This window comes from Leopardus geoffroyi, chromosome E1 (genome assembly GCF_018350155.1).
Source record: "Leopardus geoffroyi isolate Oge1 chromosome E1, O.geoffroyi_Oge1_pat1.0, whole genome shotgun sequence".
Classification (NCBI taxonomy): Eukaryota; Metazoa; Chordata; class Mammalia; order Carnivora; family Felidae; genus Leopardus; species Leopardus geoffroyi.
The window spans coordinates 15,872,551-15,899,509 of record NC_059330.1 but is presented as its reverse complement, the minus strand read 5'-3'; the positions used below and the strand labels follow the sequence as shown (position 1 = coordinate 15,899,509).

The following is a 26,959-nucleotide window of genomic DNA, read 5'->3' as shown; positions in this document are numbered from 1 at the left end:
GGGAGAGCACTGCACATCTGGAGGGAAGGGAGCTGGATGCTGGGACTGAGAACATGGGAGGAACTGAGCTAAGAGATGATGCCAAGCCCAAGCAGGCTACCAGCGCACTAAGGCCAGGGGGTTTGTGCAGGCATTGCTAGGTTGTGAAGTCACATTCCAGTGGGGCTTAGGTGTCCCCAGATGCACCTTGCTGAGAGGATAGCCATGTGAGCATGTTGGCTCGATAGGCTGAATGTAAACAATTGTAAGATGCTGTCAGATTCCCCAGGGTCAAAGAGGTGGCTGGGTGAAGTGAAAGGGTAGGAAGCAAGATTTCTAAGTTTGCAATTCGGGATTTGGGGGTACTTGGGCGTTAAACATTCAGGAGGCTGCCATGCTAAGGTGAACTGGAGGTAAAGGTCCGCAGTAAGGAGGGCATTCTGGAACCAGGTGGGCAATCTAGCCGAGCGGTGAACACCTTTAGGGGGCTGGCAGGAGTTGAGGCAGAGAGAGACGGAAGATACATTTTGTTCTGTGGCCTGGAGGTTCTTGAATGTCAGTTTGTAGAGGGAGCAGCGGGAAGCAGAGTCAGATGAGCTCATGCAACAGTGGATCTACCAAGATCAAACCAGGGTACTCCCAGGTGTTTTCTACCAGGACTGCTTGGCATCTAGCGGCATCTTCTGGATCCTTTGCCAACATCATTTTCCCAGTTGTTGTTTGCCTCCAGAGCTGTGCCCTACCTGATGAATATTGATTGATGCCATTCTGTCTTCCCTCTGAGGGCCAGGTGAGATGAATGTGCAGGGATTTCAGTGAGTGAATCCTGGGCAGCGGCAGCGGGGGCGGGGGTGTGTGTGTGTGGGAGACTGATTCTGTAACCCGCAATAAAAGGTATATAGGAAAGAGATTTGACCCTAGTCTTCACAGAATTGGCTGCATTAATGTAGCTTTCAATCATGCTTAGATTATAGAGCCTTTTCCTCGTGGTCACTCACATTTAATAGCATTTCAGAATTAAGGCATTATCGCACGACATTGACGGAGCCCCGTAACAAAGGCTTTTTAATTGGAAAAACCATCCCAGAACCATTTTTTTAATAAGGAAAGAGGCTGTGCAAACTTGATTTAGCCTACTTTGTTATCTGAGTCCTTAAAGTCACCAAGGTTTCAGCCAAACCCTTTTTAAGTCGGGAAGACAGAAGCTCGTTAGAACTGAATTGTTGACGCAGGAGCCGAGTGGAGATGGGAATTAGGGGCCCCCTAGTCCAGTTCACAAAGGAAACTGCCGTGATGAGGCTCACTGGTGCATCTGGGCCCCTCCAGTTTCCCTTTCGACGCTCCTCCCTTCTGCCACCAATCTGAACGTTACAAAGGAAATAACCTTCATCAGGGTTCCGTGGCTCTGTTTCTGGCACAAAGGTGCCCAGCCTCGCACAGCCTTGTCTGTCATTCTGTGACTACAGGAAGGAAAAGCATTGTTGTCTTGGGAAAGACGATCTCGAATTTTCTGGGGTTTTTGCGTTTGTTTTGGTTTTGGTACTTCTAGTAAGATAACGTTACAGGTTATTTCCTGATATAGACCTACAACTTTACTTTTTAAATGAAACCGATATTCTGTCTATTCCACAAATACTTAACGAGTTTCTGTTATGTGCCTAGCCCTATACTAGATCATGTACCCAGAGCTCAGTCAGCATTTTATTAGTATCCATGAGGGCTTCTGGTCCACAAAATAGGCTCCAAAACACATTCGTTTTCTTCACTGACATGCGAGCCCCGTGGTGACGTGTGTTGTGCCTGCCTCTTGTAGAGCTGGGGAAGCTGGGGGTTACCTCCACGCGGTTCAGTTTGGTCGGAGTGTCCACCTAGGGTGAGTGGTCCGAGTTCGGTGGAACAGTTAGGTGGTCTGAGCCGCGTCTTTGACAGTGTGCCTGACGCCTAGCCAAGGTGCTGTAGGTACCAGGGCTAAGTTCTAAGAGTAGGTGTGGGAAAAAAAAAAAGGACAGGATGAGAAGATGGGTCAGGAAGGAGACAGCAGCATGATCAGCGAGCGGGAGCAGGGTGAGAAAACAAGAAGGATCTGTCACAAAGAGGTGGTGACAAGGTATCACTTGGACTTGGCTTTCGGTTCATGAGTGTTAAGAGTCACAGACGAAGGCTCCATCCCTTTGTTCACAGAAGAATAAGCAGTCTCACCGGAAGCAAAGTCTATTTGACTTGTAACTCCAACATGCATAAGGAAACAGGAGAAATAATGTCTAACAAATGTGATTGGTGAATGAAGGTAAAGACTTACTGAAAATCTGCCTTCAGCTTAGTTAGAAATTCTATTTTATTTTTTTATCATTATTATTTTTTAGACAGAGGGAGTGAGTGGGGAAGAGGGTCAGTGGGAGAGAGAGAGAGAGAAAGAGAAAGAATCTTAAGCAGGCTCTATGCTCAGTGCAGAGCCCGACGCAGGGCTGGATCCCACGACCCTGGAATCATGAGCTGAGCCGAAATCAAGAGTCAGACGCTCAACTGACTGAGCCACCCAGGTGCCCCTTGGTTAGAAAATTTCTAAGGAAGGGATCTAATGTACAGCATGGGGATTATAGTTAATAATACTGTCCTGTGTGCTTGAGATCCATTAAGAGGTTAGATCTTAAGTGTTCTCACATAAAACATGGTTACTATGTGAGGTGATGGACGTGTTAATTGTCCTGATTGTGCTAATCATTTAATAATATATGCATGTATCAAATCACCATATTGTATACCTGAAATAGATATAAGATTTGTCAGTTATAGCTCAATAAGTTGGGGAAAAAGAAAGAATAAATAGCCGAACATCAGAAAGAAAAGAAAAAAGTTTCTAAGGAAGAGGTTATGATGGTGATTAAGCCACAGGAAGGCCTGTTGGCTGCTGTAACTTTTGAGTAGAATGGTAAGGCTCTTCACACTTTGGGAGAGCTTCCCAACTCCATCTTGTCTTTTCTCCCTTCCCCTATTTGCCCCTAACATTTACCTCTGGGCCACAGGGATCCCTAGAATCGCTGAACACTTAGAACTTTGAATCCTTGAATATTTACAGTAGCTGATCTGGCTGGGGTGCAATTTTGTGTTTCACCAGGAGGAACCGTCACTTAACTACATCCTGAAATCTCTTTCATTTTAAAGTTTTGGAATATATTTTTATTTATTTTCATTGCCTCCTTTTTTACTTCAGTAAATTTGGAATCTAATAAATTAGTTTTACTCAAAAACAAGGGATTGGGCCTTTAATCACTTCCAAAAGCCCCCTGTAAGGGGAAATTATGTTTAAAATAATTTCATTTTCGGCAGGAAGAAGTAGAAAAGAATGAAATGGCTCCTGAGCCACAGGAACCTGAAAGCACATCACTTCTTGCGGTTTTTCCTATTTGATAACCATGCTTTCTGGAAGATGCAATTTTCTGCTTCCATTTCTGTTGTCGACATGCCAGGATTTCCAGCAAAGTGGGCCCAGTGTTTCACTAGAGGTTACTTTTCCTTGGAAGCAATTCAAAAAAAATCATCATTCTGTTTCTCCTTTTTCATTTGACATTTGACTAAAACAGTGCTTTGGCAGCTAGACAGGAGCTCTTAGGAGCCTCAGTATTTTTTCTCCCAATCTTTGCCTTTCAAGAAGTGCCTTTTCAGACTGTGGCTTACAAGTGAGTATAGAGATAAAAACACAGACGTGATTGCTTAGAGACCAAAACTCTAGGGAAGAGAATACCTGGCAAGGGGAAACCCTGGACATTCCAGCTCTGTCCCCATATGTGGTCACCCATTTTAGTGTTGTGCCCTCTGGTTTCTTTGTTGGGTCTACTGCCCTGCTGCGTTTCCAGCTCCAGGCTCTCCTGGTTATATTCTTTTTTTTTTTTTTTTTTTTTTTTTAATGTTTATTTATTTAGAGAGACAGTGCAAGCGAGGGAGGGGCAGAGAGAGAGGGAGAGAGAGAGGGTCCCAAGCAAGTTCCGAGTTTACCAGCTCAGAGCCTGACGCGGGACTCGATGCCATGACTGTGGGATCATGACCTGAGCCGAAATCAAGAGTCACATGACTAACAGACTGAGCCACCCAGGCGCCCTCTCTTTGTTATATCCTATCTTTGTGCTGCACCAAAGCTGGTGAGTGTTATGCTGTGTCCTAATTAATTCTCACTTTTAGTCCTTTCTTAGAAACAATTCCTAGAGGTCATCCAGAATTTTACTGTTTAATACTTCAGAGGTCCTAATTGTAATCCCACTTGTTGTCAGCTATAAAATCCTATTTTTCTAATACAACTTCCTTTCTACCATCCCCCACCTTTCATATTTTTATTCATCTGTTTCTTTCTTCTACTTCTGCTCTTGATTCCATGAACATATCACTTCTTCCAGGAAGCCCCAGTTCCCCAAATAGGACTTAGATATGCCTTGCATGTACCTAACAGTACCTTATACTTCCCATATCTTAATACTGTCTATCAAATTGCATTTTTCATTAATTACCTCACTCACTGGACTGTGAGCTTCTGGAAGCTTAGAAGCAAGTCTTTGTTAATCATCTTTGTCTCCATCTAGTCCAATGCTGGCACAAGGTGGCATTCAATAAATACTTGTTGAGTTGTGTGTATTCTTGTCTCATCTTGCTCTATCAGTTGTAAACACTGTATTTGTTTTTAGTCTTTCCTCTATGCTCTCTTTGTATACTTCCTCCTCCTTAAAAAAATCTTCCTTCTTCCTTAATGAACACTTAATTAAGCTCTTATTCATTCCATCACTGTGCTTTTTACTTCCAGGCTTCTCTTTGGAATAATCCACACTCACCATATCCAAGGCTTTCCCCCCTCTGACGTCCAGGCTGATTGTATGTTCCCCCTATAGCTTTTCTTAGCACTTTGATGCATTCTTTTGCGAAAAGACTTCCAGGTTGGGGCACCTGGGTGGCTCAGTCGGTTGAACGTCCGACTCCGGCTCAGGTCATGATCTTGCGGTCCGTGAGTTCGAGCCCCGCGTTGGGCTCTGTGCTGACAGCTCAGAGCCTGGAGCCTGTTTCAGATTCTGTGTCTCCCTCTCTCTCTGACCCTCCTGAGTTCATGCTTTGTCTCTCTCTGTCTCAAGAATAAATAAATGTTAAAAAAAAAAAATTTAAAAAAAAAAAAAGACTTCCAGGTGACTGCAGCCATTGTCATGTGTGTTTCAGTCTCTCATTAGACAGTATCCCTGTGAAATACACAGACTCCACATCCACAGATCCAGACGTGTGGCATTTATTCTAGAGATGTGTGTTAAGTAAACCAACATTCGTAGGAGACTTGTTAAATAACCCCTCTACAATGAATCTTTGTTTATCATAGTGGTGGCACAATTGATTATTATTATTTACACAGACATTAATTTGGTACCATCATGTTCAACTACCAAGAACAAATTAGAATGCAGTTAAAATCTTCTCTGAATTTGGGAGGGCAAACCATTCTAATTAGAGGTAATGTCCTTGCTGTAACATAAGTGACTTTATGCCAGTGGAGGTAAAAAGAGAAATTAAAAAAAAAAATTTTTTTTCTATTTCATTTTTCTCTGTTCTTTTACTGGTAAGGATAAGAAGAAGGTGCCAGAAGAGAAATAGTTATCTGAGAACATCTGTCATCCGTTCATTGCCTGGGGACCTGGTAGGTAGCTGGAGAACCTGCCTCGTTATCATTTTTTCTTCTGGTCTTGTGTTGAGCCATAGTTTCTCTGGGAAATTGACCAAATCTTTCTTTGCCTGTTGAACCGGGTGTTGTGTTGAAGAGTCTGTGCTGTGGCACGGCAGGGGCCAAAATCTTCATCTGTAATCACTCCTTTCTTGAAATGGCTAAGCCAAGGCATCTTTTACTAGAGGCAGAGAGGGTTGCGAGGACTCTGGGAAATTGACAAGCATAACAGACTTTTCAAACAAAAGGAGAAAATGTGCCTTTCCAGGGCATGTGCCATTTCGATGAATTACATCATTGAGTGCTGGCAGTGGTTTGGTTAACAGCTATTTGTTCTTCCAAGTTCTCATAAATTTAGGGGAAGGATTTTTGGTGACTCGTTAATTTTACTGTCTGACTTCACCTCTCTTGAAAGGAAGTTAACATATATCCATATTCAGAAAATTAAACTAGATTTTGTCAGTGAATATAAAAGAAATGACTCTAATATAAAACTTCTGTGTGATTCACAATTGGCTTTCGCCAATCAAATGGCAAACCACAGACTGGGGAAAGAGATTTCCAACGCATACAACGGAGAAAAGGTCCATTTTTTTGGTAATGCATAAGCAGCTCTTAAATTTGAGTAAAGAATTTAAACAGAGAGAGAAACATAAACATGTTTATGAGTATAAAAAGGTACGTGATTCCACTTATACTGAAAGAAGTGCAACTGGTAAAACATATGTCACTATTTAGGCTGACAAAAAAAATTGATAATACACAGTGTGGGCAAGCATGTAGAGAAGCAGGTACTCGTGTGGTTAGAGGGAGTATAAGCTGATGTAATTTTCTTGGCAGTGTCACTCAGAATTAAAATGTATATAACCTTTGACCTACCAATTCAATTTCTGGGAATTTGTCCAAAAGAATTTACAAATAAAAACAAAGATATTCATGATAGCAATATTTGTAGTTAAGATGTGAAGCAATATAAATGATCCTGACTAGAAGACTGGTTCAGTAAATTATGAAAAGATTGGTAATTTGTGCTGTGTAGAGTATGCTTATATTTAGTCTCTGTGCCAGTATCAGGTTACCATTTCTTAACTCCAGACTTGTCCTTCATTGCCTGATCTATGAGGGTGGATCTGTTCCCTTTAAATATTTCTCCTTCACCAGCTGAGAGGTAATAAATTGATAACTGGCCCAGCTTTTTTAAAGCAAGGGCATGGGGAGAGATGATATTTATGCTTGTGTAAATAGGCACCTGCATGAACATGTTCTGGGAGCTACAGAAGTAGACATTGAGAGGGATTACCTCTAAGGGTAAGACTGAAACCTGGGGAGATAGACTTATTTGAAGTTTCTTACCATGTGCACGTTTGATTTCATAGTTAGAGAAAACTACAGAACTTTGGTTAGACGTTAAAGGAAAAAAAAACAGACTTACATCAATGGAAGAAGAGACTGTTCCTAGCTGGAAATGTGAAATATTGTAAAGATGTCATTTAATCAAAATTAATTTATAGACTTAATGCAGTCCCAAGGTGGAGTCAGGGCATGGTTTTTATCGTTAAGAAGCTTAGAGTATGGTTTGGGAGACAGAAACATAATGTTCACAGAAAATGCCTTGAACAGTTACAGAGCAGTATATCAAGTGCAAAGCAATAAAATTGAATACATATGTATTGTGGGAACTTGGAGTCCTTTGAGAGAATAGACAGAATGGAGTTAATCAGTAAAGGATAGTTAAAAAAAAAAAAAAAACTTATAAAAGATAAGCTATAACAAGAAGGACTCTTCCCTAAAGTCTGTATTCTCCCCCCACCCCCCAAGATGGAAACTCCCTCTCTCTCAAAGTCCTCTACATCTAGGGAGGGAACTCCTTCCACAGTGTATTTTGTATTTAGAAGACCTATGTGAAAAAGTCTACGAACTGCCCAAATTCTTTGTTCTGTTGCTGAATAAAGTGGCCCAGATGCCTCTACATTTTCACTTTTGAGTTTGCAAAAGACTGAAAATGAAGTAAATCAAGGACAGACGGGATTGGGTTGACCGTACAAGGAGTACAATTGCTTGAAGAATCTGGAAACAATACTGACCACATTTGTTGGCATTAATTCATCGAAGCAATAATGCTGTGTATAAGAAAGTATGTTGTTTAAGAAGAAAAGTCATCAGTTCTGAGTATTTGTTGCAATTGAACTCTAACTTGGAACTGATGAGAAATTCTTTAAAAAAAAAAAAAAAAAAGCAAAACCAGAGTATTAAGCATTGGGAGCTTTAAAAAAAAATCCCACAGCATTTGGAAAACATTTTATCATCTCTATGCCGGTTATAAAGATTAGAAGCTAAGTCCTAGATTGTTCGATTTAGAAGGTATGACATGTTGCTCCAACCTGGAACTGGATAGAACTTAAAAAAAATTTTTTTTAATGTTTATTTAAATTTGAGAGAGAGAGAGAGAGAGAGAGAGAGAGAGCGCGCAAGCAGGGGAGGAGCAGAGAGAGGGAGACACAGAATCCAAAGCAGGCTCCAGGCTCCACATTGTGGGCACAGAGCCCGACACGGGGCTCGAACTCACGAACCAGAACCGTAAGCTCATTACTTGAGCCGAAGTCAGACGTTTAACCTACTGAGCCACCAGGTGTCCCAAAGATAAAATCTTTTTAGAAAAAACAATCCCTTTTCTAGGTCTTCATGGAATCTTCATAGTGAATGGGTGAAATGATTTTAAGATTTTTTCTCCTGACAAATAAATTGCCTTTATGTTTGGAGTATTTCATGATGATTCTTCTATAATAGCTATAGGGGATAGAAATAGATATTAAAGGAGATCTCACTTGCTAACATTTCTTTAGATAATGTTATCTATTGCATGCCATTAACCATTAGCTGGTTTATAAGCATCACTTACAGCAGTTAGATTCGTTTCCTTTGGAACTCAAGTTTATGAAGCCATCATTTTTCATCCCTTGTGAAACTCCAGCAGAAGAAATGCTGTGTTTTGTAAATAGTCAAAGGTCGTCATGGTTTGGGTGGCTTTATTGTTTTTCTGATCAGTGCAGGTCAGTCAAAATGTTCTACTGAGACTTTTTCTAAAGGCACATCAATACCTACCTCTGTTTGGTATCACTGAAAAACAAATACAATATCTGCTAATCTGTTCCTTGCCAAAGAGGAGAAAATCATAGAATTTCAGGGTGGATACTTGTGTAATGTTTGGATTTATGAGCATTTGTGATTTCAAATTTTGCCACGTTTTATGAGATAAAAACTAAGAAACAAGAGCAGAGTGTTTCTTTATCATTTAATTAATCTTAAAAGAAGATGTCAAAATGTGTTCTTCTCTTGCTAAGAGGACAGATTACTGGCAGGGCATATATTTATTAAAAGCCCTAATTTTGGTCTCCAATTTTCTTAAAACATGAGGTTTTTTTAGTTTTTTGGTTTTTGGTTTTGTTTTTTTAAACATAAAAGGTTACATGAATTCCCTCATATAATAGCAGTTGTACTGTTGAGTTTCGGGTCTGCAGAAAATGTTGGATGCTCATGTGGATGGAAGGACCTTCATAATGACCCTGAGGCCCACATTTGGGCCCCACCGCCATGCCCTGTTCAGATTTAGCCATAATGACTTCAGTCCAGAGATTTATTAGAACATGGGTTTTTTGAAACAGCCAAATTGGGCTCTAGAGGAGAAAAATCAGGGGTCAGAAATGAAATCGTTCTTCCTTTGTAGTGCATTCCTACTATGAGCAAGCTCTGCGGAACCTCAGTGAAGACAACAAAAGTTACTACGATTCATTTTGTTTCACAATGTTAACACTGTTTCTGCTGGTACCTTTAGGTACAAAAGCAGGAATGCCTTTGATCAGGAGCCACAGGTATCTATCGGGGTGGCCTGGCTGGTAGAACAGAGAAGTCACGGGTAGATGGACAAAGCTACCACTGAGCCAGTCCCGTCGTTGGGCACCGAGTTTAGCACTGTTGAGGGTCTGCTTTGATTTTTAGTTCAACAAGTATGAAAACCACACAACAGGTATTCTAGTACTCTTGGCCGAGCACCTACCTTTGTTTTTTGTTTTGTTTTGTTTTTTTCTGTCCCCTGGTATATTTTGTGTTATTTATGAAAGTAGAAGTGTCTGTGGAAGTGTCTGAAGACATGCTCATGTCAACTCGAGAATGCCCCAGATGTGATACTTGAAAAATCCCTCCCCCCACTCCCCCACCCCAGAACACTGCTATGAGCAGTAGAAGAACCTGTCGAACTTTGTGTGGACCCAGGATTTCCCAAAACTCACTTAGCCATGCAACTTCTGCCTGTTCCCCCTCCTCCTCCTCCTCCTCCTCCTTCCTTTTTTCTTCTTTCTTCTTTCTTCTTCTTTTAATGTTTGTTTATTTTTGAGAGAGAGAGAGACAGGGAGACACAGAATCGGAAGCAGGCTCTAGGCTCTGAGCTGTCAGCACAGAGCCTGATGCCGGTCTTGAACCCATGAATCACGAGACCATGACCTGAGCCGAAGTCAGACTTCTAACCGGCTGAGCCCCCCAGGTGCACCCCCCGCCCTGCCATTGCTCTTAATGAAATGACTAGAAGCATCATGCAGAACACTTTGGGAAAGGCTGATCTTAGATACAATCTGGACTCCAGAAACCTGGTGCATTTATGACTTAGCTATAAAGTGGGCATGCCCTCAGGGATGCCATTCAAAACCACTGCCAGGATTGGCATTCTGTGTCTCAGGAGAGGGTGCTAATGCCAAGTACCTCCAATGGCCTTGACAAAGTAGGATTTGTTCTCTGCCTACAATGAATTTTCCAAAAGAGAACAAACTTTCTGGTTTCTCTTTATATAAATCATTCTTCATAAAATAATAACTACTCACTTAATCACTACTCAAGGGTTGCGTTATTGTCTCCATTATCATAACAAGAGGGGCATCTAGCAAATCTTTGTTCAACTGTCAAGAAATATTTAGGGGTGCCTGGGTGGCTCAGTTGGTTAAGCATCCAACTCTTGATTTCAGCACGGTTCGTGATCTCATCGTTGTGGGATTGAGCCCTGCATCAGGCTCTGTGTTGATTCTGCATCGGGCTCTGGGGGTTCTTTCTCCCTCTCTCTCTGCCCCTCTGCCACTCGTGTTCTCTCTGTCTCAAAATAAATAAATAAACCTTAAAAAAATATTTAGACCACAGCTTTCTTCTGAATCTTAAAATATTATTTCTTTTTTATTTTATTTTTTTTAATGTTTATTGTATTTTTGAGAGAGAAGAGAGCATGAGTAGGAGAGGGGCAGAGAGGGAAGGGGACAGAGGATCCAAAGAAGGCTCTGTGCTGACAGCAGAGAGCCCAGTGAGGGGCCCAAACTCACAAATCGTGACATCATGGTCTGATTAGAAGTTGGATGTTTAACTGACTGAACCACCCAGGCACTCCTCCTTTTTTTTTTTTTTTTTTTTTTAACGTTTATTTATTTATTTTTGAGGGTGTGGGGAAGGGCAGGGAGGGAGGGAGCGACAGAATCCCAAGCATGTGGGGCTCGAACTCATGAACCAGGAGTTATGACCTGAGCTGAAATCAAGGATGCTTAACTGACTGAGCCACCCCAGTGCCCCAAGTATCGATTATTTCTAACCACCCAAATTCACAGATAATTTGTAAAATCTCTTAAAAGAATCAGGAGGCTGGAGGAAAGGGAACAAGGCAGGGTGAATACGTGGATGGTGTGGAGGGTAGGTATTCTCCAACTTTGTTCACTAGTTCAGAACATGTTTTCTGAATTGTCTAATTCTCTGGGAGGCAAGGCTCATTCCTGGTGTGGGAAACAAAGGCAAAAGAAAAAATTAAATTTTCTTACAGCTTACAGGCCATTGACAAGTCATTGAAGCAGGCAGGGTGACATTCCTCTAGGAGCTCAGCTGCCTCCATGCTAAGAGCAAAAGGCAGTCTTAGCCCAACAACTCCCCACCGCCCCGATCCTATAAATCTACTTTAACATAAAAACTCCTTTGGAAACTTCTGTTATCTCTGTCTACCCCCGCCCCCCCGCCCAATATATGTTAGCAATCATCCTCCAAGCATATGGTCCACTGATATAAATCTGAAGGGTCTCATGACTAAGGTTTTGTTAGTACCAAATGATCTTTTCCTAACAACAGCTAACCACCTCAAGGTCCTGGAAACCTTGCTTCCAAAATTCCTTAGAGACTTACAGTATCCCTAACCCCCTCCTAATTTGAAGGTATATAATCAGCCATCCATCACAACCCCAGTGCAGTTCTTTTCTGCCTACGGTTCCTGTCCCTGTGCTTTAATAAAACCATTGTTTTTCACCAAAAATGGCACAAGAATTCTTTCTTGGCCACTGGCTCCAAATCCCAACATTTTCCACATCAGTTGTTCCCTCTAGAATTTGCTGACCAGTGATGTCTTCGTGTTTTTAAAACAAGGTCTTCATTTTAACAAAATATCTATTTAAATATGCCTTGGAAATTATGATGGGATTTTTCCCGTAAAGTAGGTTTATGGCTTCTTGTATGGTACCAGTGCTAGGGGATTATTGATGTGTATTTCTTACTGTTTATATATGCCTTCAGGAAGGAAGGACAGCTGTGTGCAAAATGTTTATAGGCTGTAGAGAAGAATGCTATTGATCTGCAAGGATGATCTATTTTCTTCCAGGAGCTCTAATAACAATAATTAACATTTGCATGGGCACTGTACAAAGCACTGTCATAAATAAACATTATAGCATAGGATGCATACAACAGCCCCGTAAGGGAAGCCGTGTGGGCATATTTTCATCTCCATTTACGTTTGATGAAGGTGAAGCTCACGAAGGTTAAGATTACATGCCCAGAACCATTTGAAAAGTGGCTTTTTCTGTTTTAAAAATATTTAAAAAACATAGTATGTATTTATTATTTACAGGACAGTCATTCAGAAATATACAACTGAGAAGTAAGCTGGAACTCTGGGGAATTCCTGGAGCCACATAGTCCATATAGTAGCCACCGGCCTCATATGTTACTGTTGAGCACCCAGAATTGAGATGTGCTGTTTTAAATGCATTCTGGGTTTCAGTGACTAAGTATGGGAAAAAAGAATGCAAAATATCCCACTAATACTTGTTTGCATTGATTATATGTTGAAAGGATAATATTGCAAGTATATTGAGTTAAAATATATTAAGATTAGGGGTGCCTGGGTGGCTCCGTCAGTTAAGCATCCAACTTCGGCTCAGGTCATGATCTCGCAGCTTAGGAGTTGGAGCCCCGCGTCGGGCTCTGTGCTGATAGCTCAGAGCCTGGAGCCTGTTTCAGATTCTGTGTCTCCCTCTTTCTCTGCCCCTCCCCCGCTCACACTCTGTCTCTCTCTCTCTCTCAAAAATAAACATTAAAAAAAATTAAAAAATATATTAAGATTAATTTCATCTGTCTCTTTTTACCTTTTTAATGGGACTGGTAGGAAATTTAAAATTATATAGATGGCTCACATAACACTTCTAGTGGACAGCAATGGCCAGCACCATTTCCCGTGGTTTGCAAAAGCATAATTTGTGTCTTACACAAATAATATGCCTTTGTATTTGGCTAACATTCTGGCATGTGACAATGCCCCTCACTTTTTTCGGAAGGGCCAGGTTGATCCAAACAGCTCTGTTTTGAAGACTACTTTAAGAAGCTTATGTTATTTTATAATTTTACTATAATTTCTGTGTTTTTAATGATCCCACCTTCCAGGAAAGGTTTGATCCAGTGGCACTGGACATGTTTGGGGTCCGTGGTGCTCCGAGTGTGAGAGTATGAGTTTGTGTGTGAACACACAAGTGTGTATGCTTGTGCTTGTGTGTGACTGGGAGAGAAGTGGAGAAGAAGATGGGAAACAGATTCTCTAGGGGCCTTTGCCAAACACTGCGGGTCCCCACCCTTAAGAATCTGATTCTTGAAGGGTGGGGAGTAAAGATTTGGATTCTCCCTCTCTCTCCCTCTCCCCTTAAAGAAATCCAGCCTTGTGGGTGAGTCCCTGTTACTGTTGGGAATGCACTGAGTTAGGGCAGGGGAGAAGGCTGAAAATCACATTAGAGAGAAACACTTTATAGCCCTTGACTCGCGGTAGAAAAGAGACCATTGGGAAACATTTTTCTTTTATGAGCCTCTTCTGATTTGTGTCCCTTCCTTTCGTCCCCGTTGGCTACGAGACATTATAAAAGTGGAGACGGTTGTTAATTGGATGGAAGGCGGAAGTCGTGGGCAGCCTACAGGTGTCTTTCTCCACTGCCCAGCCTGTTCCCCGCACATGGCCTGTGCCCCCACCCTTCCCCAGGCTTCGTGGGGCTTCCAGGATAACTGTTACATCAGCAGATGTCGTTAGGCATGTTCTGACAGAGTTTGGTCTCATTCAGCCTAATTATTAAAATTCTTGGCAGGAATTCTGTGTGAATCACCTCCAAAAAAAATTTGCATTAAAGTTAATGCTACAAGTCTGACTTCAGCCCACAAAACTGAGAAAACGAAGTCTGGAAATGTGGCCTTAACTCCTCCTTGTCCACAGACTAGTGCCTTTTCCCCACAAAGGGACATGAATTTTATTAAGAACCTGTGTTTGTTGGGGTGGGGTGGGGTGGGGGGTGCCTCCGAGGGGTCACACCAGGAGGGAGTTACTCTGAGCTGTAAATTAAGGCAGCTGTCAGGCCCTCCGGCTGTGGAGTTAGATATCTTGGGTTTGAGTCCTGCTAAGCCACTTAGGGATTGCATGACCTTGGGCAGGTTCCACGGCCTTTCTGAATCTTAATGTTCCATCTGGAGGATGGGGATAATGATACCTCCAAGAGTTCAGTGTTACTGAACAACACAGTTGACTTTGGAGGGGGGACAGGGCAGAGTAAGACAGCCCCTTGAGGCAGTAAGCTTTCTGGTGGCATCGTTTTCTTTTTCTTTTTCGTTTTTCTTTTTTTTTTTTTTCAAGTTTTTTGATTTGTTTTGAGACCGAGAGAGAGTGCCAGTGTGCAAGCCGGGGAGGGACAGAGAGAGAATCCCAAGCAGGCTTCGCCTGGTCAGCACAGAGCCCGAAGTCACCAATTGTGAAATCGTGACCTGAACCAGATGCTTAACTGACTGAGCCACCCAGGTTCCCCCGGTGGCATCTTTTTCATACCTATTGTCTCCCTAATGGTCTGTGCCTGCCTCCATATAGCTATGCTTAGGACCTTCACCGTGAGTTTTGGGCTTCACAAAGACATTCTGATACCTTCTGCTTGAAGGTTGTAGATATCAGAAGTTGATATTGGAAGTTTAAGAAATTTTGTTTTCCTGTTACTGCTATAGTTAAAAAAAATTTTTTTTTAATGTTTATTTATTTTGAGAGAGAAAGAGGGAGAGAGAGCAGGGGAGGAACAGAGAGAGAGGGGGAGAGAGAATCCCAAGCAGGTTTCATGCTGTCAGCACAGATCCCTCCGCAGGGCTTGATCTCATAAACGCTGAGATCATGACCTGAGCCGAAATGAAGAGCCAGATGCTCAGACGACCCTGGCGCCACCCTGGCGCCCCTAACGCTATAGTTTTTTTTAAGAATGATAGAGCTCACGTTGGTTTATGTCTGGGTAGGATCACAGATATTTGTTCTTGTGTGTGTGAACAGTGGTAAGATTGATGAGAGGTAGGTGGTGAGTAGTAATACTTTCCCTTGGTTTCAGGTTCAGTCTTGACTCACCAGCTGGAGTAAACACCCGGGGGTATTTTTGGGACCATGACCATGGAATGGCTGGAACCTCCTGCCAGCATCACTGTCCAGCTGACAGATGGCACTGCATCAGGCCGTGTTTAAACTCCCAAGTTGAGGGGGGAACTTTCCTGATGAGTGTTTACAGGACAAAATCCAGTTGATTCAGATTTAGCTAACATTTATTGAGTCCCTACAGCTTGCCCTCTGGTACCTTGCTGGTTTTAACTGACAAAGCGTCCTTTAGTCCTATGTTGTCTGAGGTAGGTTCCAGCGAAGAAGCGAGAGGTCATGGCGGCTGCAGTACTTGAGTCACTCTGAGTCGGGGCAGAGCTCGCAGGTGAAACCAGCTGGCCTATTTCCCAGGTCAAGGTCCTTCCCTGGCATGAACTGCGGAAAGGGAAGAAGATAACGTTGGGTTGTAACAGTGGGTACTGTTATCCCTCTCCACTTAGATATCATACCCCTTCCTTCCAGATTCCTGAATTTGGAGAGGCTAAGTGGGTACAAATTTGAATGCATGTCAGCCTTCCTTTTTTTTTTTTTTTTAAATTTCATTTATTTTGGGGAGAGTGCAAGTGGGGGAGAGGCAGAGAGAGGGAGACAGAAGATCCAAAGTGGGCTCTGCGCTGACAGGCTGACAGCAGCGAGCCTTCTGTGGGGCTCAAACTCAGGAACCGTGAGATCATGACGGGAGCCAAAGTCAGACACTCAACCGACTGAATCGCTCAGGTGCCCCCCCCACCCCCCGCCTTTTTAAGTTTGTTTATTTTGAGACAGAGATGGAGAGAGCAGGCAGGGGAGGGGCAAAGAGAAAGCAAGCAGGGGAGGGGCAAAGAGAGGGCGAAAGAGAATCCCAAGCAGGCTCTGCACTGTCAGGGCAGAGCCTAATTCAGGGCTTGAACTCAGTAACTGTAAGGTCATGACCTGAGCTGAAACCAAGAGTGGGACACTTAACCAACTGAGCCACGCAGACGCTCCATGAATGCATGTCGGACTTCCTAAAGTCCATGCTTGTTCCTCGGAACCTCTGCCTCTTAGAAGGTGCTTCCAGCCCCACAGATTGGGTCATTTTTTAACATCTGTACAAGAACAACCCCGAGCTTGTAAATATTGCAAACGTTTCTTTCTTGAAAAGAAAAAGGCAGAAATGTTTGGCCCTCTTCTTTGTAGGCGTTGGCTTTTGAGTGGTTTTTGGCCTTCTTATAAAGTGCTAAAGTTTAGGCCCAGTCCCAGTGGTAAGAATGAAAAATTAATGTCATTCATTTTTCTTCCTCTTTGACCAGCAGATCCCTTTTGCCTGTAAATAAACTCACCACCTACATGCTAGCCACAGTTTGCCAACAGTCTTCTGTGAGGAGAGAGGTTTTCTCCTGACATTTCTACCCGATTTGCATCTGTCTGGCTTCTGTAAGCGGCAGTGGTATGTGGGAGGGAAGCTTGGGTTTTAGTGCCAGACATTCAGTCCAGTTGACTGGCTTTTCTGACCTTGGGTAAGTCACCGTTTCTGAGCCTCAGTTTCTCCATCTACAAAATGCTTTTTTCTTCATATAAGCATTTCTGCTTTATCTTTAGAAAAAATTTCAGTGTTAAAAACCATAGCTTGAGGAAAATCATTTAACAAAACCCTCTGATTTTTCTGTATAAAATTTATATACAAATTGGGCAGGATCCTTCCTTCAAGAAGCTTACTGTATCCCAGGAGAGAGTCCCTGTACCTAAATCTCCATGACAGAGAGCAAAAAATTGCATATGCCTAGAGACAAAGCGGAAAATGCTGGTTTTTGTTTTCGTGTTTTTAAGGCTCAGTGCTAATTCCTATAGATACAATAATGAATAAAGCAGTCTTTGCTCTTAAGGAGCTAAGTCTCCTTGTGGGGAGAGATCTGCTATATTTACTTTATAGCTTATATTAATGTCTGCCATTTTTTTTAAATGTTTATTTGAGAGAGAGAGAGAGAGAGACAGACAGACAGACAGACAGTGTGAGTGGGGAGGGGCAGAAAGAGAGGAAGACACAGAATCCGAAGCAGGCTCCAGGCTCTGAGCTGTCAGCACAGAGCCTGACATGGGGCTTGAACCCACGGACCAGACTGTCCACAAGATCATGACCTGAGCTGAAGTCAGATGCTTATCCAACTGAGCCATCCAGGAGCCCCTGCCATTTTATTTGTAATTATTTATTGCCTGTCTTCCATCACTAGAATATGAGCCTACAGGAGCAGGAATCCAAGTGTCTCATTCATGGCCATATTTCCTATACAGCACTTTAAAATTGGTTGCATTAATGAATGGATGGATGAATTTAAAAAAATTTTTAAATGTTTATATTTGAGAGAGAAAGAGAGACAGAGCTTTAGTGGGGGAGGGGCAGAGAGACAGAGACAGGCTCTGAAGCAGGCTCCAGGCTCTGAGCTGTCGGTATAGAGCCCATCGTGGGGCTCAAACTCACAAACAGTGAGATCGTGACCTGAGCCAAATGAAGTTGGACACTTAACCGACTGAGCCACCCAGGCACCCCATATGGATGAATTATTAAATAATGAAGTAAGGAGACCATTATGATACTGAAATGTAGGTGCTACCAGAAAAGCATGCATGAGGCAGGGTGGGCACACAGAGGAGGAATCCCAGCCCCCCCCCCCCCTTTTTTTTTTTTTTGGTGCTGGAGGGGGGAGTGGCAAGGCGGAGTGTCATAGTTTTTCAGAGGAGGTGACACCCAAACTGATTCCCAGAAGCAAAATAGAAGTTTAGGAGATAAAATTGGGACCAAAAAGTATCCCAGGCAATGGGAGGTAAAAGGGAATTTGCTCCCCAATGAGCACAGTACAGTAGACTGGGAAAGGGGTTCTCAAACCAGGGGGGTTTTGCACCTGTGGGGATTATTTGTCATGACTGGGGCGGGGGCGGGGAGTGCAGTTAAACGTCCTGCAGTGCACAGGACAGCCCCCTGCCACAAAGAGCTGAGGTCAAGAAACGCTGAGCTGGGGAAAAACTGCCTGGAGGGGTTTGGGGGAGGGCTGAGGTAGGAACAAAGATGAATAGGAGGAAAGAAAGGAGTGGCAGCGGGTAGGTAGTTACTTGAGAATTCAGTGTTGTTCAGCCAGCTCCATCCGTGGAAACTTCTAAGTGTGTTACGTCAGGTCATCCTTAAATAATCCTGAACCAAGAATTCATTTAACTCTGAGTTGAAGAGCACACAGCATCGAAGAAGTCTTTGCTGATCACCGTGATACTGGGGCACGCTGAAGCTAATAGATTATGCTGTCTGTAATTTCTCTATTTCCTTTCAATAATAGCAGAACATACAGGATGTCACTGAGGCTGCCCAGCCTTTTCTTTCTCTTATTAAATTTAAGCGATCACCTTTCTACATCTGATGGGATAAAAATGCATCCGACCCTGGAACGTGCTTTCAAAAAGAAATGGAGTTTCTTTTTGTTGTTGTTTTTTCTCTTGACCACGTGACTCATCTTGCTAATTGATTGTCCCCCAGCAGTGGTGGTTTTGTTTATGCTGTGCTGGGAAAAAACCAGGTTCCTGATGCTGCGGCATTGATTTTCCCCAACTGGGCACTCGAGGGCGGGCGGGAACAGCCCTCACGTCTGCCTCCGTTTCCAAAGACGGAGCGTTCAAGTTCTCCGGTGAGCCTGGCTTGGGCTTGCCCAGGACCTGCCAGGAGCTGAAGGTTGTTTTATTTTTCCCACAGGAAATAATTTTCCTGGGCATGGCAGCCCCGCGTTGCCAATCCCTTGCTTTCACGAAAGCTCACACATGTGTGACAGTGGCACTATTGTTGGGTATGCTGGAGTTCCCATTACAAATCCTGTGTTTATCTCCTGCAGGGATTTTTCTGAGAGGCATAATCTAAACAGTGAGGGATATGAAGGCACCCCTGGTTTGGGGAGAGCGGGGAAGAGAGAGAGAAAGAGAATATTCTCTGTGATGTGAGGCAACTGAGAAATGGGATGAGCTGTCGAATGGGCACACGCTATGGTAGAGCTCTCAGTCAGTTTTGGTAATCTGTGCCGCTTGGTCCTTTTTATTTAAAGTCTCGGAGATCTGGAGAGGCTGAAGTGTCTGTTGGGATGGGTTTAAGGGAGGTTTTTTGTTTTTTTTGTTTTTTTTTTTTTAATTTTTTTTTTTCAACGTTTATTTATTTTTGTGACAGAGAGAGACAGAGCATGAACGGGGGAGGGGCAGAGAGAGAGGGAGACACAGAATCAGAAACAGGCTCCAGGCTCTGAGCCATCAGCCCAGAGCCTGATGCGGGGCTCGAACTCCCGGACCGCGAGATCGTGACCTGGCTGAAGTCGGAGGCTTAACCGACTGCGCCACCCAGGCGCCCCTGTTTTTTTTTTTTTTTTAAAGTTTATTATTTGTTTTGAGAGGCAGAGACAGCATGAGCGGGGGAGGGGCAGAGAGGGGGGGGGGCGGGGAGAGAGAGAGAATCCCAAGCAGGCTCTGCGCTGGCAACACAGAGCCCAACATGGGGCTCAACTCAGGAAACCATGTGACTGTGACCTGAGCCAGAAACAAGAGTCAGAGCTTAACCAACTGAGTCACCCAGGCGCCCTGGGTTTAAGGGAGTTCTGAACTTGATGAGAAGCTCCTGTTGCCAGGAACAGCTCTGTCCATAAAAATGAATGTCAATTCCACAGAAACTTCCCTGGGCTAGGATTGATAAGATAAGTGGGGGGAAATGGATGGCTTAATAAGTGTTTAGAGTTAGCTAGAAGTTGACATACAAATTTATTTATTTGTTTGTTTGTTTTTAATTTTCTTAATGTTTATTTTTGCGTGACAGAGAGAGAGCATGAGCTGGGAGGGGTAGAGAGAGAGGGAGGCACGGAATCTGAAGCAGACTCCAGGCTCTGAGCTGTCAGCACAGAGCCTGAGGCGGGGCTGGAACTCACAGACCATGAGATCATGACCTGAGCCGAAGTCGGATGCTGGACGCTTAACTGACTGAGCCACCCAGGTGCCTCGACGTACAAATTTAGATGATAGCTGAAACCATCTAGTAAACATGTACAGTTGACCCTTAAACAACACGGGGCTAGGGGCACCCTCCCGCGCTGTTAAAATTCCATGTATAACTTCTGACTCCCCACAAACTTCACTACCAATAGGCTACTATTGACTGGAAGCCTTACCAGTAACATAAATAGTCGATTGGCACATATTTTGCATGTTATATGTATTATATCCTGTGTTCTTACAGTAAAGTCAGCTAGAGAGAAGAAAACGTTACTAAGGAAATCGGAAGGAAAAGAAACTGTCTTTTCAGAACCGTACAAATCCGCGTCTAAGTGGACCCGCGCAGTTCAGACCCGTGTTGTTCGAGGGCCAGTTTGTGTGCCGGGCACCAGGTTAAGTGCTAGATGCACATGATCCTGTTTAATCCTCCCGGCAGACTGGAAAGGTGGAGGAGCAATTCGTAAGGCCCATGTTACCAAAAGGTCCAACCTTGGAAGAACTTGAGGGTGGAGAGAAAAATTAACGGTGTTGGGAGAGCTCTGGTCTTTCTAAGCCCGGCAGTATCACTGCAGCTGCTTGGGAATGCTCATTCGTGCGGTTTGCCCGCCTGCCTGACTTTTTTTGCGGAGGCGTGCCCCGAGTGTTCCTCCCAATGTGTGTATTGTCATCCCTTGTTTTTCTGCCTCTCTGGGGAGCCTCGTTTTGTCCTCTTTCTTTGAGAGAAGCTGCACTGTCAAAGGAAGGGGTGACGGGATAAGAGGAAAGAGGAAGGAAATGGGACCACAGGTGAAAGGAGGAGTCAGGAGTCAAGGGGGTGTGTGGGGGGGGCATCGACTCTGTTACTGGTAACAACACCCGTGTTGTTCATGTTCCAGGTGTGCGCGTGCACTGCTGTCTGCCTAGTGGATGCACACTTGATGTTGTCACATCTCATCATGCATTCTGGGGGGCGTACAAAGCAGAGGGTAGTGCACACGGGTTGCTATCCCCATTGTAACCCTGCCAGAGCCCTCGGACAGAAACACCGAGGTGAGCCGTGGCAGATGCCACTGGAAGCATCTCGAGTGCGATTTAGATACTGCTTTGGCCTCTTGGAAGCCCAGGGCTCTCCATTCCTTATGGGCCTAGAGATCAGTCTTGACAAAGGGGACACTAAAGAGGGCGTCCTTGCCTAAGATGGCATGTAGTATCCGAGTTGCTCTCTTTGAGGCCAGGACAGGAGGATTGGGTCCCTCTGTGTGGACTTTGCCTGGACTTTCCTAAGAGAGGTACTTTCTCTCCTAATAAGATTATCCTCTAGAAGAGTGTCTGTGATCCCCAGACACCCAGAAAACTCCCCTTTTCCATCCTGAAGTGTGACTGGATGCAGCTGGACTGGTCAGCTCACTCCAGGGACTTAGCCTGCCCCATACAGCAGTAAACTGGGAACGGTTTTGCCCTATAAGGACATATGGCAGTGTCTAGGGACTTTCTTTTTTTTTCAATTAATAAACTTAATTTTTTTTTTTTTTTAATTTTTTTTTCAACGTTTATTTATTTTTGGGACAGAGAGAGACAGAGCATGAACGGGGGAGGGGCAGAGAGAGAGGGAGACACAGAATCGGAAACAGGCTCCAGGCTCTGAGCCATCAGCCCAGAGCCCGACGCGGGGCTCGAACCCACGGACCGCGAGATCGTGACCTGGCTGAAGTCGGACGCTTAACCGACTGCGCCACCCAGGCGCCCCAATAAACTTAATTTTTTAATTACAATTTTTTTATGATTCATTCTTTTTTTTAAAGCCCATTTTGGGGGCGCCTGGGTTTGTTAAGTGTCTGACTTTGACTCAGGTCATGATCTCATGGTTCATGGGTTCCAGCCCCACATCAGGCTCTGTGCTGACAGGTCAGAGTGTGGAGCCCGCTTTGTACTCTGTGTCTCCCTCTCTGCCCCTCCCCTGCTCACTCTCTGTCTCTCAAAAATGAATAAACGTTAAAAAAAGGAACAGAACCCATTTTGCCCATCCTTCCACCCATCCCCCCTTCTGGAAACCATCAATTGTTCTGTGTACTTGTAGGTTTATTAACACACTTTATTTTTTAGAGCAGTTCAGCTTACAGAAAAATTGAACAGAAAGTACAAAGAATCCCCAAATACCCCCTTTCTTCCTACCCGCCCCCCCCCCACCGTTTCCCCTATTATTAACAGTTTACATTAATGTGGTACATTTGTTACAAGGATGAGCCAATATTCATACATTATTTTTAACTAAAGTCCATCGTTTACATTAGGGTTCATTCTCTCTGTTGTATACTCTGTGGGTCTTGACAAATGCATAATGACACGTGTCCCCCATTACAGTATCACACAGAATAGTTTCTCTGCCGTAAAATCTCCTGTGCCTTCTGGAGACATTTTTTGCTGGTCACAACTAGGTGTGTGTTACTGGTATCTAACGCATAGAGGGCAGGGGTGCTGCCAATATGCTCTAACCCACAAGGCAGCACCCCAATAAAATGCCAGTAGTGCCCAGATTGGAAAGCCCCGCTGTACACAGACCCTTGTACAGGCGTGGTTGTATGGGAACGGGCTTGAGAGGCTCCAGTGCTGGAAAGGAACATGGTGTTTGGATGGTGGCCGTCCTGGCCCTGCCGTGGCAGAGCAGAGGCAGCCGACGGGAGGGTGGGGGTGGGGGGTGGGGGTTTGGAAAGGCCTGAGGAGAAAATAAACTGTAACTTGCAGGCAACCTTCCAGCCATAATCCCTACACAGATTCCTGTAGCTCTCACCCTCTTAAATTCAAACCCTGAGGTCTGAGTCCAATTAAAATGCCAGAAATTATAATTATTGGGTTGTGCATGGTGGGGTTAGCTTAGGTTACTCTCAGATGGGATGTAGTCTCTGATCCATCCAGAAGTAAAAGCCCAGGTCTTGGGTTCTGATCCCCCGTGTGCAAGCAACACAGTTCTTTTTCTCAAGTGCTTCGGTTTCCTTTTCTGAAAAGGAAGACAGTGCTCCTCCATGTCTCAGCTTAGAATGGCTTTATGAGTTGGTCTCTGCAGCATATACTGTTCGCTTGTGTGCTGCCAACATTGTGTTATGGGCAGCAGGATGTAAGTGTTGAAGACCTACTCAGTGAAAAATGTTCAAGCATTAGCATTTTTTTTACTGTTTATTTTTGAGAGAGAGAGAGAGAGAGCACGGGTGAGTGAGAGCGTGAGCAGGGGAGGGGCAGAGAGAGAGAGAGAGAGGGAGACACAGAATCCGAAGGAGGCTCCAGGCTCTGAGCTGTCCGCACGGAGCCCGACGCGGGGCTTCAACTCATGAACCGCGAGATTGTGACCTGAGGTGAAGTCGGCCGCTTAACCGACTGAGCCACCCAGGCGCCCCAGCATTTTTATACTGAAACAGGCTCACGTGGATGTTGAGGTTTGCAGGTGAGGGTGAGAAGCTACAAGAAGACTGCATTTAAAGACAAGAGATTTGTCTTTAAAGGGAAAAATCCAAGCTGTCAAAGTCAGCAATTCTTGCAAATGGAGGGGGGAGGGGGTGCACCCATGAAGTGGGCTGTACAGTTTGTATCAGTCTGCAGACCTCTCATTGCTCTGTAAATCTTGTCAAGTGGGAGCAAGGACTTTATTCCCCTGACAGGCATGGGAGGAGAACCGAAAAACCCAACTCCCTCCCCTGCAGAATGTAAATATGGATAAAGAGAAATATTCCTTTTCATAAATTACCTCCTTTACCTTCATCTTCCTGAAGTTATAAAACCCCCAAAATGTAACCAGAAAAATAATGTTGTGAAAAAAAATCCTACTTTGTGGGTGCATCTTGGGGCTGGACAGGGAAAAGCTTTGCAGAACCAAAAGGTTCCAACTGAGGCATGTAAAACAAGTTTTATTAAAACGTTAATTATCTCCCACCTGCTGGTACTTTGTGAAGTTCGGAGGAAAAGGGCTAATTGAGAACAGCATTTGATGTTCATGAGCGTTGCCGGGTTCTTTTCCTCTTCTTAAAAGGGATTTGTTCTTAATCAAGTTTATTTCATAATCAGTAGGTCCAGACACTGCATACACATTTGCATTTTTGACACTGTTTAATTAAGATCCTTTACATATGAGGTGTCGACTTTTGTTGTTTTGAATTTGATGTCTTGGTAAATTTGGACCTTAGGTTTGGGGCGTTTTGCTGTAGACTAATGAATGGTAGGGATTACGAACTGGCTGTGCTCCTGCATGCTCTTTGTGAGTGAGGGGTACATTTTGTGTGGCAAGTCCAGGGGGAGCAAAGACAAAGCATTCCGGCGCTTTGTTCCTCCCTCTGAAGTACAAGGAGTATCCGTGGGCTCTGAAGTATTCATGGCCTTAAACTTGAAACCCCAGGCACCGCTCTCATTTTGCATCCTGCACAACCCCCCAGGATGAATCTGTCTGCATTTCTCATTTATTTCTGCCTTCCCACCATCTTCTTTTCGACACACCGAATTGCAAAATCACTCCGTGTATCAGGGCTCAGAGCTTTTCAGTGTTTTGCAACAACAGGAACTTCACCCCTTAGTAAGCATTTTACATGCTCGGGGACTGGGCGTAGTGGTCTGCCTTTCTCACCAACTCCTCCAAGCAGGCATGGATCGCATTGCTGGTGGGTGGCGGGGCTGAGATCTGAACCTGTTTACTGACGGGCATAAGCCCTTAACCACAAGGGTATGGTGCTTTCTCCTTGTGCTCTAAGAATTAGAAAAACTCCTAGCTTTCTGGATCTTGTTTTTTGAGTCTGGCATTTTGAGTGGATCAGTCAGTGTTTGTGTAAGTTCCAAGGTATCTAGAAAAGTCCTCTGACATCCCAGCTGTAGTTTGAAGACCTTAACATACCCTGGTTTTTTAAAGCCTTAAAAATTTTGCCAAACCTTCCCCTGTTCTGAGATGTGGAGTAGTCCCCCTCCTTTTTTTTTTTTCTCCCCCCCCATTAAAAGCTCCTTAAGGGATGCCTGGGTGGCTCAGTCGGTTAAGTGTCCAACGTCGGCTCAGGTCATGATCTCATGGTTCGTGGGTTGGAGCCTTGTGTTGGGCTCTGTGCTGACAGCTCAGATTCTGGGAGCCTGCTTCAGATTCTGGGTCTCCCTCTCTCTCTGCCCCTCCCGCACTCATGCTCTGTTTCTCCCTGTCTCAAAAATAAATAAACATTAAAAAAACAAAATAGGGGCGCCTGGGTGGCTCAGTCAGTTGAGCGTCTGACTTCAGCTCAGGTCATGATCTCACAGCTGGTGAGTTCGAGCCCTGTATCGGGCTCTGTGCTGACAGCTCAGAGCCTGGAGCCTGCTTCGGATTCTGTGTCTCCCTATCTCTCTCTGCCCCTCCCCTGCTCACACACTGTCTCTCTCTCTCAAAAAAATAAATAAACATTAAAAAAAATTTTTTTTTTAAAAACAAAATAAAAAGCTCCTTAAGCCCAGTCTTCTGTCCTTTTCTGCGCTTTCCGTGGTACCTGCACTACATCCCTTAGGTGTGGTGTGATTCCAAGTTGCAGGGAAAGGAACACTTACTTTTCTGAACATGGATTGTCTTTTCTAGTTGTGTCAGCAACCTGTGTGATGGTTACTGATGTCTCTGTTCTGTAAGCGAGGGAACTGAGGCTTGGACAGGCTCAGCCGACTTGCTCTGGACCTCAGGGCTACTGGTTTGGATGAAACAGAACAAGGATTCGAACCCAGGCCTGCGTGCTGCCAAAGCCCTGCCTGCTTCCTTTCCATTGAATGGGAATTGGGTTTAATGGAATTTTGCTGTTTCTTAGGAGGTAGAGAAGTCTTGTAGAAACACATGGAAAACCTTTCTTGTTTTTCCCCCCTGAAGCCAAAGGGGCCATCTCAGTAAAGGGGGTTTACTTACATCAAGTGAATGGAAAAACTGGGTCATGTCGCTGCCAGGAGCCTGCGTTTCTGTTTAATTGGCTAGCACACTCTTTCTTTGTCTTTGTTTACCTTGTGGCTAGTTCTGACAATATGGATTCTTTTCTTGGCCTCTTTGCTTGGGAGAAGCAAGCTGTAGGATTTTAACGGAAGGGGGAAAACTGGAAAAACTCCACTATGTGGTGCAAAAAAAGTATGCTTGTTGACTTTGGTGACAAAAGCCTATGAGTGACAGCTTCCTGCATCACACCCTCTGAATCACAGGCAGCCTGTTACTGCACAGCTTTGCACACACCCTCTTCTCCCCTCCCCCGCTGACCCTCCATCCCTGTGGTCTCTTCCCCGGGAGAGCACTGGTCATCTCCTCCCCAGGAGAGCACTGGCCAGTCCACCACCAAGTGTTTATTGAGCTCCTGCTAGATGAAAGTTTGTTGTACCCGGGTTGTCAGGCAAACATGTTAGAATAAATAATAGAATGAGATCAAGGCATTCTTCCTTTTGATTTAGATCAGGATCAAAGTGCCCAGAGGAGTAAGAGCTGTTCTTTCTATACCTTCTTTATGTCATGTCATGTCAGGATCACTGGAAAGGATTTTGATCCACTTTCTAGAACTGAAACTTTCAGGAGTCGGCAATGTCCCTTCAGACACTTAAAAATTATTGTGTGATTGGGACTTGATTTCCTCTCCCTTCTTCCCTTTCTCCTGCTGATGTCCTACCAACCA

At 44.1% G+C, this 26,959-nt stretch overlaps 1 protein-coding gene and 1 long non-coding RNA gene across 2 annotated transcripts in view; both read left to right on the top strand.

Moving 5' to 3' along the window:
* NXN (nucleoredoxin) overlaps positions 1-26,959 on the top strand; it is a 161,048-nt gene that overhangs the window by 55,862 nt on the left and 78,227 nt on the right. The gene's annotated exons all lie outside the window — the stretch shown is intronic.
* Positions 3,989-7,423, top strand: LOC123603195. The gene is made up of 2 exons (XR_006714777.1): positions 3,989-4,898; positions 5,142-7,423. It is a non-coding gene; the product is annotated as an uncharacterized LOC123603195 (long non-coding RNA).